The sequence below is a fragment of the Phyllobates terribilis genome, unplaced genomic scaffold, assembly GCF_046119375.1.
Source record: "Phyllobates terribilis strain yellow unplaced genomic scaffold, ASM4611937v1 Scaffold_36__1_contigs__length_13169755, whole genome shotgun sequence".
Lineage (NCBI taxonomy): Eukaryota > Metazoa > Chordata > Amphibia > Anura > Dendrobatidae > Phyllobates > Phyllobates terribilis.
Genome location: NW_027362796.1, coordinates 6,092,185 through 6,107,479, shown reverse-complemented (window position 1 = coordinate 6,107,479; position 15,295 = coordinate 6,092,185).

The window sequence follows — 15,295 nt, the reverse complement described above, 5'->3', positions numbered from 1 at the left end:
AGCCCAAACAAGTCTCTTCTGCTTGTTGCCTGTCCTTAGCAATGGTTTCCTAGCAGCTATTTTACCATGAAGGCCTGCTGCACAAAGTCTCCTCTTAACAGTTGTTGAAGAGATGTGTCTGCTGCTAGAACTCTGTGTGGCATTGACCTGGTTTCTAATCTCAGCTGCTGTTAACCTGCGATTTCTGAGGCTTGTGACTCGGATAAACTTATCCTCAGAAGCAGAGGTGACTCTTGATCTTCCTTTCCTGGAGCGGTCCTCATGTGAGCCAGTTTCTTTGTGGCGCTTGATGGTTTTTTCAACTGCACTTGGGGACACTTTCAAAGTTTTCCAAATTTTTCGGACTGACTGACCTTCATTTCTTAAAGTAATGATGGCCACTCATTTTTCTTTATTTAGTTGCTTTTTTCTTGCCATAATATAAATTCTAACAGTCTATTCAGTAGGGCTATCAGCTGTGTATCCACCAGACTTCTGCACAACACAACTGATGGTCCCAACCCCATTTATAAGGCAAGAAATCCCACTTATTAAACCTGACAGGGCACACCTGTGAAGTGAAAACCATTTCCGGTGACTACCTCTTAAAGCTCATCAAGAGAATGCCAAGAGTGTGCAAAGCAGTCATCAAAGCAAAAGGTGGCTACTTTGAAGAACCTAGAATATAAGACATATTTTCAGTTGTTTCACACTTTTTTGTTAAGTATATAATTCCACATGTGTTAATTCATAGTTTTGATGCCTTCAGTGTGAATGTACAATTTTCAAAGTCATGAAAATACAGAAAAATCTTTAAATGAGAAGGTGTGTCCAAACTTTTGGTCTGTACTGTACTTTGACTGGAAGACCGTCCATTGCCGGTGCTTTATCGTTGGCCATTGAGTTCAGTGCCCATTCCAGCTCTTCTATATCAAGTAGTTCATCTAATAAATTCTGAGAGTATACGGAAAGGACCGGGAGCTGAGCTTTATCTAGGAAAGTCTGGGTATGTTCTTCTGAGGGTTGAACCTGAGAAGTATACAGCTTTGCATAGTATTCCTCCAACACTTTCAGTATGTCCACTGTGGACTGTACTACATTACCCTCCCTAGTCTGCAGACTGGATATAAAGGCGGAGTCCCTCTGGGCGGCAGCTATCACAGATATAAGTGACCTGCTTTATCCCCCTCTTCACAATATTGCATCTTGTGAAACATCTTCTTCCTTCCTGCGGCTGCAATGTTCCCTGATCAGCAGGTCCGGAGCTGCTTTCAGCCTGTTTTGTGCAGCCGGCGTTGGATCTGTAATCATCGCACTCTCTGCATCTCCCAATTCCTGAAACACCAATGGATCCTGCTGCTTAGTCCGGGATTCAGCTGCTGAGATTTCTGTTATATATATTCCTCTAAGGTCGGCCTTCATGGCTTCCCATACATAGAAAATGGAAGTTGTGTTTTTATTAATCACAAGATATTCTTTTATATCCCCTTCAATTTTCCCCTTAAGGTCTATAACTTGCAACCAAAAGGGGTTAATTTCCCTGTGGGTCTGTACTGCATTGGGGGATTAAGTTTAGGGAGACACAGAGGAGAATGATGGGATAACGCTCTGGGCAGGAGCTGATGTCAGATATAAGACCCTGCATCCGTTCATTTCCAAGAGACAAATCCATTCTCCACAAAGAGGAGAATGTGGACGAGAAGCAGGAGTATTGGTATACATTAGGATGACGGACTCTCCAAAGATCAATTATGACTGTCTCCTTCAGTAACTGACCAAAAGGGGTACAATTGCCTTTTACCCTCTTAGCTTCATGTCTCCCTCTATCCCAGAGAGAGTCCGGTATATTATTAAAGTACCATATTATAATATAGGGGATTTGTGAGAAGCAGGAAATAATAGTGAGAATTTTGTGTATGATTCTCCTGGAATGTGGTGGTGGTATGTAGATAGATTATTAATAGAGATTTAGTAATAACTTACAGAACAAATATATGTACTGATCCTCTGCATCTATTATCACTTTAAGATGCTCACATTGGGAGTGTCTTAAAGGGAAGGAGCCACGATTTTTAATTTTGTATTAATAATTATTGATTATATAATCAATTATTTTTAATACAAAATTAAACATACCACTTTATTATTTTTTTTATTTATAATTTTTTATTTCAGCCACTGGGGGCTGCCATTTTAATTTGGTGGGGGTGTAAGTGTTTGAGCAGGACACTTACACGCAGGGAGATGGAGTCCATACACGCCGGGAGGAGGATGATGGGGGCCATGCATGCCTAGAGGAGGATGATGGGGCCATGCACGCCGGGAGGAGGATGATGGAGGGCCATGCACGCCGGGAGAAGGATGATGGGGGGCCATGCACGCCGGGAGGAGGATGATGGGGGGCCATGCACGCCGGGAAGAGGATGATGGGGGGCCATGCACTCCGATAGGAGGATGATGGGGGCCATGAACGCCGGGAGGAGGATGATGGGGGGCCATGCACGCCGGGAGGAGGATGATGGGGGGGCCATGCACGCCGGGTGGAGGATGATGGGGGGCCATGCACGCCAGGAGGAGGATGATGGGGGGGCCATGCACGCCGGGAGGAGGATTATGGAAGCCATACATGCCGGGAGGAAGAGGATGGGGGCCATACATGCTGGGAGGAGGCCATACACACAGGTAGGAGGAAAATGGAGGCCATACACGCAGGGAGGAGGATGGGGGCCATACACGCCGGGAGGATGATGGCCATACACGCAGGGAGGAGGATGATGGGGGCCATACACGCAGGGAGGATGATGGGGGCAATACACGCAGGGAGGAGGATGATGGGAGCCATACACGCAGGGAGCTGAATGATGAGGGCCATACATGCAGGGAGCTGGATGATGGGGGCCATACATGCAGGGAGGAGGATGATGGGGGCCATACACGCAGAGAGGTGGATGATGGGGGCCATACACGCAGAGAGGTGGATGGTGGGGGCCATACACGCAGGGAGGTGGATGATGGGGGCCATACACGCAGGGAGGTGGATGATGGGGGGCCATAAATGCAGGGATGAGGATGATGGAGGCCATACACGCTGGGAGGAAAATGATAGGGGCCATACACGCCGGGAGGAAGAGGATGGGGGCCATACACGCCGGGAGGAGGATGGGGGCCATACACGCCAGGAGGAGGAGGATGGCGGCCATACATGCAGGGAGGAGGATGGGGGACATACACACAGGTAGGATGAGAATGGGGGCCATACAAGCAGGGAGGAGGATGGGGGCCATACAAGCAGGGAAGAGGATGGGGGCCATACAAGCAGGGAGGAGGATGGGGACCATACAAGCAGGGAGGAGGATGGGGGCCATACACGCAGGGAGGTGGAGTATTGGGGCCATACACGCAAGGAGGATAATGGGGGCCATACATGCAGGGAGGTGGATGATGGGGGCCATACACGCAGGGAGGTGGATGATGGGGGCCATACACGCAGAGAGGTGGATGATGGGGGCCATACACGCAGGGAGGTGGATGATGGGGGGCCATAAATGCAGGGAGGAGGATGATGGAGGCCATACACGCTGGGAGGAAAATGATAGGGGCCATACACGCCGGGAGGAAGAGGATGGGGGCCATACACGCCGGGAGGAGGATGGGGGCCATACATCCCAGGAGGAGGAGGATGGGGGCCATACATGCAGGGAGGAGGATGGGGGACATACACACAGGTAGGATGAGAATGGGGGCCATACAAGCAGGGAGGAGGATGGGGGCCATACAAGCAGGGAGGAGGATGGGGGCCATACAAGCAGGGAGGAGGATGGGGACCATACAAGCAGGGAGGAGGATGGGGGCCATACACGCAGGGAGGTGCAGTATTGTGTCCATACACGCAAGGAGGATAATGGGGGCCATACATGCAGGGAGGTGGATGATGGGGGCCATACACGCAGGGAGGTGGATGATGGGGGCCATACACGCAGGGAGGTGGATGATGGGGGCCATACATGCCGGGAGAAGGATGATGGGGGCCATATACACCAGGATGCACTTTATGGGGCACATTCTACTGTGGGACACTATATGACACCATTACACTGTGGAGCAATATGTGATGCACATTATAGTATGGTGCACTATATGGGGCCATTATACTGTAGTGCACTATATGGGGCCATTATAGTGTAGGTCACCATATGGGGCCATTATACTGTATGGAGGACTATGTGGGCCCATTATACTGTATTGAGGACTATATGGGGCCCTTATACTGTTTGGAGGACTATATGGGGCCATTAGACTGTGGGAAACTATAAGGGGCCATTATACTGTGTGGCACTATATGGGGCCATTATACAGAGGGCTCTGCGACTCTGATGAGCGGTGTAGTTACTGACGCCACTGGTCATCACAGCCGCCGGGTCTCATGGAGCACAGTGGGCCTCGGAGTGGCTGCTGCAACGGCCTATAAAGCCTCGTTCTCTGAACAAGGCTCCATAGCCTTTGGACTTCGGATTCGGGGATCATCATGGTAACACCATGGACTACAACGGACCAGCTTGGGGTTTGTTTTTTTTTCAAAAATAAATTGGTGAACCAGGTAAAGTATCGGGGAGTATTTATTCAAATAACATTTATTTTTCAATTTTTTTTCCATTAGTGAGTTAGTAGTGGAGGTGTCTGATAGACACCTCTCCGTTAATAACCTCAGGTGTTGATGGCAGCTGTGATTTTTGACAAATCACAGCTGTCATCATCCCCAACTACCATTACCCCGATTGCCACCACACCAGGGCAATCAGGAAGAAGCGGACAAAGCGCCAGAATGCTCGCACTAATGTGATGCGACACTTCTGGTGCGGCTGCAGGCTGTTATTTTTAGGCTGGGTAAGGCCCAATAACCAGGTACCTTTCCAGCCTGATAATATAAACCTGCAGCTGTCTGCTTTACCTTGGCTGGTTACCAAAAAATAGGCACTGTTTTTTTTCATTTATTAGGGTAAACGCCTTTTAGTGCCACATGAAAGGCACAAAAGAGTGCAAGTTTATTATATGTAGGGGCATTTGAAATTATATATTTACAGGACATTTATCTATTCTATCTTATTACACCCCTGCACCTATAGAAGTGGACAGAGCGGGGTCACATATTACACCACTGCTCCCATAGAAGTGGACAGAGCGAGGTCATGTATTAAACCACATGTGTATTTTTCTGTGTGTTTGAGCGTGCATGTGTTTTTTCCTGTGTGTATGAGCATGCGTGCTCATTTTTCTGGGTGTGTGAGCGTGCGTGTGTATTTTTCGGTGTGTGTGAGCATGCTTATTTTCCTGTGTGTGAGAATTTTTCTATTTTCCTGTTTGTATGAGCGCTTGTGTATTTTGCTATGTATAGTAGAGATCAGATGATCACAACTTCAAGTAAGAAATACAGTATAAAGTGAAAAGCTATCTAATCCCTGCATGTGTGATACTCCTCAGACCCGTGTATCTAATCACATCATCATGCACGATACTCCACAGACCGGTGTATCTAATCCCATCATATGTGATGTTCCCCAGACCGGTGTATCTCATCTCATCATCATTTGCGTTGTTCCCCAGACCGATGTAGCCAACTCCATTATCATGCACGATACTCCCTATCGGCCTCCACATAGTAGAATGCACTCCCCATCGGCCTCCAGAGTAGAATGCACTCCCCATAAACCTCCACAGAGTAGAGTTCACTCCCCATTGGCCTCCACAGAGTAGAATGCACTCCTCATCGCTCTCTATACAGTATAATGAACTCCTCATTGTTCTCCCACTGTTCCGGTCTCTGTAGCGAATGCCCGCACATCTCAGCACCGTGGACTCCATGTAGTCACGTCATCGCCCCCGCTGTCAGTGCCTTCATCAGTGACGTAAGATGCAGAGGGGGATTAATAGGAGCGTCACGCTCCCTCACTCAACATTGCTTTCAACCGTATCGGCAACAAGTCGACACAGTTCAATTTGTGAGGGCGGGTGTGGGAACCAGAGCTGGGCCCCTCCCCTCACCCGGCTCACAGGCCCCATATCAGCCGCATGTGATACACTACATTGAGACCTGTATCTATTCCCAGCGTGTTACTCTAAGCGTATATAATCACACACTATACACTCCGCGTATCAAACCCCAGCTTATGATACAGCTAACAGGACCATATAACAGAATCGGTGCTGCCAGCCGTCCTTAGTGACACTGTACTCGTCAAGATCACTGGCAGTCACCAACAAAATGGCTCCACACTGTGATCCTACCCTTTATCCTCTCTTATCCTATTACAAACACACAGAAGGGGAGGAGAGGAGCGACATCACACACAGGAGAGCAGACCCAGCCCACATTTACTGCAGTCCGTAATGTGAGCTAGTTGTACACTAGGTTTTCATGGCAAATCTCAGCAGCTGCTCCCCCTAGTGTTTAAAAGTGGCAATAACAAACCTTTTAAAATTACTTTTTATATTTTACTTCATTAAAAACAAATGATATTTTTTGAAAAAAAATTAAAACCATTAATACTTTACATTTTTTCAATTGTTGAAAAAATATATTTTTTTGATGGCACCTTCCCTTTAACGGTTGAACTAATATAGTGTGTGGAGTGATAGTTGGCCTGTAACTACTACTTGTTTAGTAGATGAGGTTTTTCAGAGGTAAGATGTGTTTCTTGCAGACAATTCAAGGTAGGTTTTTCCATTTGAAGATACTGAAAGATCACCTGTCTTTTATCACTAGAAGAAAGACCCCTTACATTCCAGATAAGTATTGTCACTGACCCCGCCATATTTAATGCAGTAGATATGTCGTTTCCAATATCCTATCAGCAGAGCATTTCCGTTTTACATAGATTGTTAAGCTTATATTACAAGATTGTCGACAATATAAAACATACCCCAAAAAATAAAAAAGACCTCCACCCATAAAACCCCAACCATAATAGGCAGATATAAAACACCTTTCTCCAGGTGAGAGACTGGGCAAAGTATTTCCATTTTTAAAGTAGAAAAAATGGCGGCTCAGTCACTGTTGAACATATGGGAGAATCCCCCCTAGAACTTAAGTCTCCTTGGGGGATAATTCAACCCCAATTATACATAAGGACTGTGATATAATCATAATAGGACCTGAAGAAAAAACAACATTTATAAAGAACTGTCCAACAAGCAGGGACACACTTCTTCCCATATACTCGCAGATCACTGTGTTTGAAGCATTAGGGCTTATACCACAGGATCTACAACTTGTAACATCCTGAATGTGATCCCGGTGTATTTCATATTTGATCCTCTCATTCATATCCGGCCAGTGAAGGGTTTATGAATCTTGAATAAAGTGCACAGTACCTCGGGCTACCACCCTTAACTTGGCAGGGTAAATCATTGAATATCAGGATCTGGAGATATTTGTGGATACTTCCCAGGCTGCTGGTTTATTGAAGACATCAATTCAGAAAGGTTTATTAAATTGCTGTTTTTATTCGATGCGTTTCATAGTGACAAGCACTTCTTCTTCAGGAAACAACCACATACAGACAAAATCCTGCAAGACAGTGTGAAGGCTTGAGGTTTGAATTAAGGCACCAAATCAACACATGACTGTCTGAGTTGTGTCAAAGTTCACTGGATTGGCAAACGATTACATCGGAAAATAACAAAATTGTGTGTACTTCAATTATACAAAGAAATTCCTACTAAAAAAATGTATCACAATCCATATACTATAAACCTATTCAACATTATTTAAGAATTGTATATATATAAGTGCAAATGTTCAAATAAAATAAATGTATTTATTCACTTATTCTAATAGCAGGAGTTGGGCTAGAACCTATGTCTCTATAGGGAAAACCACTGTGTCCTGTGTTCTTTACTCGTTAAGCCGCTATGTGTATTTAGGAATTAACAAAAGATTAAAATGAAAAGCAAATCCAAGGGTCGGAGAAAAGTGTGTAAAAAACTTGTAGCTCATTGTATGTCAATAAATTCTTGATTTATTTTATTTAATGTCTTTTTGATGAGCTCAAATGCTCTTATCCGAATTCCTCAAAATATTATTTTAGTTTATTATATTGGTTACAGTCCATTTGTCGTGTTTCATATCTCAGAATATTATTTTGTGTCATTATACTGATATCAGTGTGTTTTATCAATTCCTGTATAATTTTATTAGAGGAAAAATAAATATCATTATAAATTATTTCCACGCTTCCTTTTTTAATTACTTAGTTTCTCATACAATGTGATGGTGAAATATGGAGAGAGCGTGGTTTACCTCTGTCCATGAATATGGCCGCTGGAGTAAATATATGGCCATGTGCTTAACTTGGAAGGATTTCATCTGCTGAGGGGTCACCTAGGGCAGTGGTGACGTCACGGGGGGATCCGGTCAGGGAGATCTTTCTTTTTACTACAAGCCTTCGTTATCAGGGACTGTAGGTAATAGAGGACGGGGAACATCAGAGGAATCCCGTGCTTGCTACATGGATTCTCTTGGAACGTAAAACGGTAGTGACTGGAATTACAATGAGGGGAGTTTTATACTCTGAGAAAAAAAGACAATCACTTCATGGAGATCTAAATGCTCGATGTTCCGGGAGTTTGATAAAATTGTGACATCTAAAAAATATACAGGGTGGGCCATTTATATGATACACCTAAATAAAATGGGAATGGTTGGTGATATTAACTTCCTGTTTGTGGCACATTAGTATATGGGAGGGGGAAAACTTTTCCAGATGAGTGGTGACCATGGCGGCCATTTTGAAGTCAGCCATTTTGATCCAAACTTTATTTTTTTCAATGGGAATAGGGTCATGTGACACATCAAACTTATTGAGCATTTTATAAGAAAAACAATGGTGTGCTTGGTTTTAACATAACTTTATTCTTTCATGAGTTATACAAGTTTATGACCACTTATAAAATGTGTTCAAAGTGCTGCCCATTGTGTTGGATTGTCAATGCAACCCTCTTCTCCCACTCTTGACACACTGATAGCAACACCGAAGAAGAAATGCTAGCACAGGCTTCCAGTATCCGTTGTTTCAGATGCTCCACATCTCGTATCTTCACAGCATAGACAATTGCCTTCAGATGACCTCAAAGATAAAAGTGTAAGGGGGTCAGATCGGGAGACCTTGGTGGCAATTCAACTGACCCACGACGAGCAATCCACTTTCCAGGAAACTGTTCATGTAGGAATGCTCGGACCTGACACCCATAATGTGGTGTTGCACCATCTTGTTGGAAAAACTTAGGGAACGTGCCATCTTCAGTGCATAAAGAGGGCAACACATCATCGTGTAGCAATTTCAGATATCCAGTGGCATTGAGGTTTCCATTGATGAAGAATGGCCCCACTATCTTTGTACCCCATATACCACACAATACCATCAATTTTTGTGTTCCAACAGTCTTGGAGGGATCTATGAACTGTGCGCTAGTGTCAGTGTGTGGTTTTGTGTGTGGTTTTGTTCACCATTCACAAAAAAGTTTGCCTCATCATTGAACATAATGTTCTGTGTAAACTGAGGATCCTGTTCCAATTTTTGTTTTGCCCATTCTGCAAATTCAGTGTGCCGATCTGGGTCATCCTCGTTGAGATGCTGCAGCAGCTGGATTTTGTAAGGGTGTCATTTGTGAGTAGCTAATATCCATCGAAGGGATGTTTGACTGATGCCACTCTCAGGTGACATGCGACGAGTGCTACGCTGTGGGCTCTTGCTGAATGAAGCAAGGACAGCCACTGATGTTTCTTCATTAGTGACAGTTTTCTTGCATCCACATTTTGGCAAATCCAACACTGAACCTGTTTCATGAAATTTGGCAAGAATTTGCTAAATGTAGCATGGGAGATGGGTGGTCTCATAGGGTGTCTTGCATTGAAATCTGCTGCAATGACCCGGGTACTGCATTCACCAAACATCAACACAATTTCTATCCGCTCCTCACGTGTTAACCTCTGTGACATGTCAATGGCTGTAAACAAAGAGAAACTTGTAATAACTCATGAAAGAATAAAGTTACGTTAAAACCAAGCACACCATTGTTTTTCTTATGAAATTCTCAATAAGTTTAATGTGTCACATGACCCTCTTCCCATTGAAAAAAATAAAGTTGGATCCAAAATGGCCGACTTCAAAATGGCCGCCATGGTCACCACCCATCTGGAAAAGTTTTTCCCCTCCTATATACTAATGTGCCACAAACAGGAAGTTGATATCACCAACCATTCCCATTTTATTTAGGTGTATCCATATAAATGGCCCACCCTGTACATAGGATATTAAAAGATTATCATTGTACCATAGTTAAATGTCTAAATCATAGGAAATATATCTATATAAGAACTAAATATTAAAATTTGAAAGGTCGAGGGTTTTATCTAAAATAATTAATTTATTTTAATTGGTTAATAAAACCATGTCACAGATCATGGATAATATTGTAGTAAATAGATATTACAATAAAATATCTTATTAAAGATCATGTAAATTATTACAATTAATACTAATGTTAAGGGAGCTTCCACATCAGACTTTCTATCTCCAAAATGACCATATATGTAGATTTCTTACCATCTAAAGCAATGGTCTCAAACATGCGGCCCGCGGGCCACATGCGGCCCCTGAGGCAGGCATCTGCGGCCCGCGGTGCACCACAAGTCTCACCCTAGCAGAGAGGATGAGTGCGCCGCTCTGTAGTGGCTATGGCCCTGCGTTATGACATCCCTCTGCAAGGAGGTGGGCACTGCTATAGAATAGTGAGCAAAACGGGGTGCTACAGTAACCTGATATAATAGTATAATATAGTTTGGAAGAAAAAAGACTCAGGATATACAACCGTGCACACCCAATATTAGAAAAATGAAAAAATCTTTATTACATGATTGCACACTGACAACACAAGAAAAAATAAAAACATTTAAAAACAGACAAGGCATAACAATATTCATGGGGGAAGAACAATAATAGTGTTCCAAAGCAATAAATCCCCCCTTAGGCCACAGGTATAATATATATAATTTTAATATCTCATAATACAATAATGGTTTTTAACCAAGCTATGTCGCCCTAGTGGAGGGTAGCACAGCACCACTAGACCAAACATAGGTAATGGACCAGGCACTCCCAAATAATCAGACTATACATCATAATAGATCAAGGAATGAAGGAATGAGTGGGAGTGATAACCTGCTAGCACTAGGGGCCCGTATAGTATCAGCATTTACCAAAAAGTGTCATCCCACGTAAGGTACGACATCGGATCATGAGTTAAATCATGTATGGCAAAACGGGCACTCCTGAGTAGTCAAGGGATAAATCAAAAATAATAAATTGACATAGTTACCTGTTGGCACCGAAGACCCTACGCGTTACGCTGCTGGACCGCAGCTTCGTCAGGGGTATGTTGTCAGTGAACACATGTGTACATTAAATAATCCATCCAATTTAGTGTGATTCCCTTCAGGTGAGTATAGATGCCCTCAGAAAGTCTCTCCAGCATCGTGGCAAATCGGACGGTAACTTCCTGTTTCCACAGCGTGCCGCCCACGTGCTGTGATGTAACGCAACCGGAACTGGATAAGACGTCATATCCGGTCGGCGAACCGCCGCCCCTTCCTATCTCTCATGCGTTCCACCCAGACGCTATGGTGGAACGCAACCGGAACTAGGTAAAAGATCATATCCGGTTTTGGAAACCGCCCCCTCAGAGATCAAGAGGGATGTAGTCCCTTGGGATGGTCACAATAGGAAAGAAGCTGGCATTCCCGGGGAAGATAGAACGCAAAAAATATATGTATACCCCCGGAAGTAGCGCGTCCGCTACAAAAAATTACCGGTACAAAGAAAAGAGGGCTGGCCCTGATCAAGGAAAGTGCCTGGCCAGGCCAAAGAGCAAGATGAAAAGTGTGATTGGAGTCAGAAAGTCACCAAATGTGCATAAAAGTGTGACCAATAATAACAATACAAACAAAAACATAAAAGACTTACCAGACAAACCAACCACAAACAAACATAGAACAAACAACAATCATGTACAAATTGTGGGCCATTACAAAGGTGGCTAATGAAGCCAAACAGCAACATATATGGATATACGTACAATTATAAATAAGGACCTGGCATTTAAGATGATAAGAATGCTGGGGATTAACTTGTTATGGGATGGAGGAAATGCACAAGCCAGCCACACGAGAAGAGATGGAAGGATAAAAAGGATAAAGAGGAAAAAGGTTGAACCAGAGAGCCCTCAATCTAAAGCGGGATTCCAATAGCAAGGATACCATGGGAGTTTAAGCCAAGTAACCAGTAAATGAAAAGTCCTCATTTATACCCCTAGGGGCCACTGTATCAAGAACAAAGATCCACCTAGATTCAGATCTCAATAGATCCTTGGTGTGATCTGAATTACGTGAATTGGGCCTCATCTTCTGGAGGCCCATGACTCGCAATTTATTGGGGCTACCAGAGTGGCATTGGAAGAAGTGCAGAGCCACCGAAGAGATGGCTTTGCCCTTCTTCAAATCCTGTTCAGCAAGATGGATGTTGGAAACATGTTGCTGTACCCGTCTACGGAGTTCCTGCGACGTTTGACCAATATAAACCTTCGGACAGGGACAGGTCAATGCATATACAACATTAGTGGACCTACAATTGATAAAGTCCCTCAAAGGGTATTGATGGTTGTCAATCGGATTAGTGAAAGTTTTACCAGAAGAGAGAAATGGACAAGCAGAACAATCGCCACAAGGGAATGAGCCCTTAAATTTACTGCCGCCCGAGGTACTACAACTGGGGCGTGTATAGTGACTATGCATAAGTTTATCCCTTAAATTTGGGGCGCGTCTAGCCGTCAACAACGGTCTCTCTGGTAAAATGCTAGAAAGACGACTATCCGTCTTAAGTATATTCCAATATTTCCGAAATAGACTACCCACTTCATTCCATTGATTGTTAAACCTGGTGATAAATCTAATCTGTGTATCCTCCATATTGACACGTGATTGTAGCAACATCTCCCGTGGTTTGACCAAAACCTTCTGGTGAGCCTTGGAAATTACCGCTTTAGGATATCCGCGCTCCCGAAAACGTGAGGTTAAATTGCTGGCCTCGGTTTTGTAATCCTCCTGTGTTGTACAGTTCCTTTTGGCCCTTGAAAATTGTCCCACCGGTATGCTGTCTCTCAAGTTTCTAGGATGAAAACTTTGGTAGTGTAAGAGACTGTTTGTGGCAGTCGATTTCCTATGTAATTTGGATACAAGTGAGCCACCCACTTTCCTGATGTCCAGATCCAGGAAGTTAACTGCAGAGGAAGATATACAATGGGTAAGATGAATGTTAAAATCATTAACGTTCAGCCTATCAATGAAGGTAAGTGCCTCGGCTTCCGTGCCCGTCCAGATAATCAAGATATCATCTATGAAGCGTAGCCACTTGAAGACCCCCCGATTGTATGCCTGTGAGGGGTACACGTGTGTGTCCTCCCACCAACCCAGAAAAAGGTTGGCAAAGGAGGGCGCACACCGTGCCCCCATGGCGGTCCCAGAGATTTGTCGATAGAAGATATGATCAAACACAAAATAATTGTGGGTAAGAATGAAGTTCAAGAGAGAAACGAGCGATACCGACGGCGGACGAGACGGGGGAAACGTAAGCAACGGCAGCAAAAAAACAGGATCAAATTCTGTGAGGACCATGGCCACCAGGACATACAAGAAGAGGAACAGATTTTAAGTCAGAACTCTGACCAACTTCAGATCATCAACCTTTCTACTTATACATTAAATTATGTTGAAAGGTCTGTATTACAGAAGGGTCTCTCTTTCTCTCCCATGGTACCGGTCGATAAATTTATCTTGCTAAAAGACTTGTATCTTTTTTGTAGAAGAATTATTCTCAAAGTCATCTACACTAAATCTGATTCATTCTCAGACCTCTCTTCCCCTACTGATAAACAGGTCTTCCGTGACTTACTTGAACTCCTAGAGGACAACCAGTCATACCAAGGTAGGAAAAAGTTTCCGCATCGATTACCTTCTAATATTCTACCATCCCTGTCTTTGGTTCCAGCAGTTTCTACATTTTTTGAGGTTATGAAAGATGAGATCAGGAGATTACCTGTCAATAACATATCTCATCAAAATTTAACCATGATGGAGAGGCGTGCCCTCCTTTGCCTGCAGAAAAACCAGGAATTCCTGATAAAGGAAGCAGACAAAGGGGGAAATATTGTTTTATGGCCTCGTGGCATGTACACTGCTGAAGTACATAGACAGCTCAATAACACCAGATTTTATTTGAGACTTCCCTCGGACCCCACACAGGTCTTCTCGGCTAAGCTTGAACGACTACTTTTGAAGGCTTTCTCTATGGGAACCATTAATAAACAAGAGAGGGAATTTATGATAGTGAGGAAACCTACCATACCCACTTTCTATGTCTTGCCCAAAGTCCACAAAAATCTGGAATGTCCACCGGGTCGACCTATTGTGTCAGGCATAGGAAGCATTTGTGAAAAGGCATGTATTTACATAGATTTTTTCTTGCAGCCCCTCGTTACCAGTTTACCCTCTTATCTCAGAGATTCATCTCATCTGATACGGACTCTCAACTCTCTTTGCTTACCTGACCAGTTCTTATTCATCACTGTTGATGTTGAATCGCTATATTCAAATATAGCCCACAAAGATGGCATAGCAGCAGTCCTCTATTTTCTGAATGCTACAAGTGGAGGTAATCGTTTACATGACTCTTTCATTGTGGACCTCTTGAACTTCATTCTTACCCACAATTATTTTGTGTTTGATCATATCTTCTATCGACAAATCTCTGGGACCGCCATGGGGGCACGGTGTGCGCCCTCCTTTGCCAACCTTTTTCTGGGTTGGTGGGAGGACACACACGTGTACCCCTCACAGGCATACAATCGGGGGGTCTTCAAGTGGCTACGCTTCATAGATGATATCTTGATTATCTGGACGGGCACGGAAGCCGAGGCACTTACCTTCATTGATAGGCTGAACGTTAATGATTTTAACATTCATCTTACCCATTGTATATCTTCCTCTGCAGTTAACTTCCTGGATCTGGACATCAGGAAAGTGGGTGGCTCACTTGTATCCAAATTACATAGGAAATCGACTGCCACAAACAGTCTCTTACACTACCAAAGTTTTCATCCTAGAAACTTGAGAGACAGCATACCGGTGGGACAATTCTCAAGGGCCAAAAAGAACTGTACAACACAGGAGGATTACAAAACCGAGGCCAGCAATTTAACCTCACGTTTT